This window comes from Bison bison, unplaced genomic scaffold (genome assembly GCF_000754665.1).
Source record: "Bison bison bison isolate TAMUID 2011002044 unplaced genomic scaffold, Bison_UMD1.0 scf7180017864375, whole genome shotgun sequence".
Taxonomy (NCBI): domain Eukaryota; kingdom Metazoa; phylum Chordata; class Mammalia; order Artiodactyla; family Bovidae; genus Bison; species Bison bison.
Genome location: NW_011494947.1, coordinates 4,067,542 through 4,069,952, shown reverse-complemented (window position 1 = coordinate 4,069,952; position 2,411 = coordinate 4,067,542). Strand labels below are relative to the sequence as shown.

Here is a 2,411-nt window from a genome sequence, read left to right as displayed (position 1 = left end):
CTGTCCTTCCTGCAGGCTCTTACTTGAGTGACTAAACTTATCTTGACCTGGGCCCCTAAGGGCGGAACAGGAGGCCCTGCCTCCGGTCCCTACCTTTGTCCAGAGGCAAAAGAACCCTGGCTGGAGGAGCAGGGTAAGACTGCAGCCCTGATGGTGCCGCACAAACAAAGCGGTCGAAGGTGGAACAATTGTCCGTGTGTCTCTGGCTGTTGAACACAGGAGGTCAGCGACTGCAAACTGCCCGCAGCTCAGGACCAGACAGAGGGAGCGCTGAGCAGATAACCCAGCGCCCTTCCCGAAACCCAGAAATTGCGGCTCTGGCTGCACGCAGCCTGCCAGCCGCTGTGTGGTGGCCACGCCTTGGTAGGACAACCCTGGGACTCGCTGACTCTTAAGTCTAGGGCCACCGAGTCCCTGTAACCTGCAGCAGCCATTTATAAGTTGCCAGCAGGTCACCCTTAGTCTGTGATCCCTGGGGTTGTGGAGTCGCACGCTCTCTGAGCAGAGGAAAGCTAGGAGTGGACTCGTTCTTCCAGATGGGTTCCGGTCCTTAGGGACCTTGGGTCCTTGGGGACCTCCAAGGCCTGCCAGTTCTGAAGTACAGAGGGAGTTTAGCAGAGGCCAGAGCCCGAGACAGAGTTGGCTGCGGGAGGGGAGCTGCCCTGAGTTGCCACGAAGGCCTGTCTGGGCCTGGCGCTTGGGCCCAACTGTCTGCATCTTCAAGCTGCCTGTCTCGGCCTTTCTGAGTGGAAGAACCAGATGCTTCTGGGGCCCTTGTTGGGGTGGGCCTGTCTTTCCTGAGGGCTGGCCCCATGCAGGTGTTCCCTTCAGAAGGGTCTGTCAGGACCGAGGAGCTCCTTCTCTCCCTGACTCACTGGGAGCTGGGAGGGCCGCCCGCTGGAAGGTCTGGACTCAGCTTGGCTGAAGCAGTTGCTCTGTCCAGAGCACAGGTATTGCTGGCACAGGTCACTGCTCTGGAGAAGAGGCGTGGCCTGAGGCGCCTCTGCTGTGACCCTGGCGCTCCACTTCTTTTGCCCCAAGCAGCCCTTTGCCTTTAGCCCAGTTCCTCACCTCCCCCTGGCCCTGGGGAAGCTTGTTTGGGGGATCCCTGAGGGCAGAGTGAACAGAACCCCTGCTCCAGCCCCCTAAGCCTCTTGCCTTTATAACTTCTCAGGCCTGAAAGCTAGAAGCAGGTTGACCTTTGACTCTTTCTGGAATTCCAGGGCCCTAGGGGGCCCCCCTTTGACAAACTCCTACCACTTCCTCCATGATCTAAGCACAATGGCAGCTGCCTTTGCCTCTGGCCTGGATTTGCTGCTCCTCCCCGCCAGGGGCCACCCCCAGCTGCCTGCCCCCCACTTTGTCTGCCCCAGGCCCGGGGTCTGACTGTGGCCTGGAGCTCTGCTCCCTCACACAGCTTAGCTCCCCATCCTTCCATCATCAGAGATTTCCCTTCCTGCTCACCTCCAGGCCCTCTTCAGGCTTTGTGGACCATCCCTGACTCTGAGAGACAGACACACACACGCGCACGCGCACACGCACACACACACACACACACACACACACACAACCCCCACCCCCACCCCCACCCCCATGGCAAAGGCCCCTTCATCTTTGCTGCTGGCTCTTGAGGTCATGGACCCCGGGCCAGCGCTGGCCTTTGTTCCTCTGAGGTAGCAGGAGAAGGGGACAGTAACAGGATGGGACCCTTGCCCTCTCTGAGGCCAAAACCCTGTTCCAGCCCAGCCAGGAGGTGCACATCCTGCCTGCCTGTGCAGCCAGAGGTCTGAGAGGAAGCCCCCTTCCCTTGCATGCACGGGGCTGCTGCCTGTGTGGTGGGCTGACGCGGGGGGTGGGGGTGGCCCCCCTCCTTTCCGGGCCCCTCGTGATGCGGACACGGTGCCTGGGCCAGACGGCAGGCTCTGCTTCTCCCGTCTCCCCTCCTCTGCCGCAGCCCTGGGCCGAGGCCCTGGCCCGACTGGCTTCAGGCAGCCATCCCCCTGCCCATTGCGCTTGTCCTCTGCCCGAGCACTGGGCTGCTGGGAATTGCCCTGTGGTAGGGGGAGTTGAGGGGCTGTCAGCCGGTTCTTTCTGTCTCACTCTGAAGTGCCAGGATGGCTTTTTCAGTCTGGAGAACTGAAAAGTGGGAAAACGGGCCTTGGGCCCATCTTAGCTGGCATCCCGGTGTATCCCCATGCCTCTTCAGGGCGGGCCCTGGGCAAGGGGTCCCCGTGGTCTGGAGGGTTCTTTTCCCCTCTGGGCCCCAGCTCATCCCTCTGGGCCTAGTGGTGTCACTTGGCTGCCCCTCTTCTTTGCTGCTGCCTTATGGGGTTGAGCTGCCTTCTCCCCCATCTCCTCCCTGTCTCTTACTCTCCTGGCCTTACTAGGGCCTGGCCTGATTGTTGTGGAGT

General features: G+C 61.1%; 1 protein-coding gene across 1 annotated transcript in view; it reads left to right on the top strand.

The window, feature by feature from the left end:
* PPP2R4 (protein phosphatase 2A activator, regulatory subunit 4) overlaps window positions 1-2,411 on the top strand; it is a 32,017-nt gene that overhangs the window by 27,939 nt on the left and 1,667 nt on the right. The gene's annotated exons all lie outside the window — the stretch shown is intronic.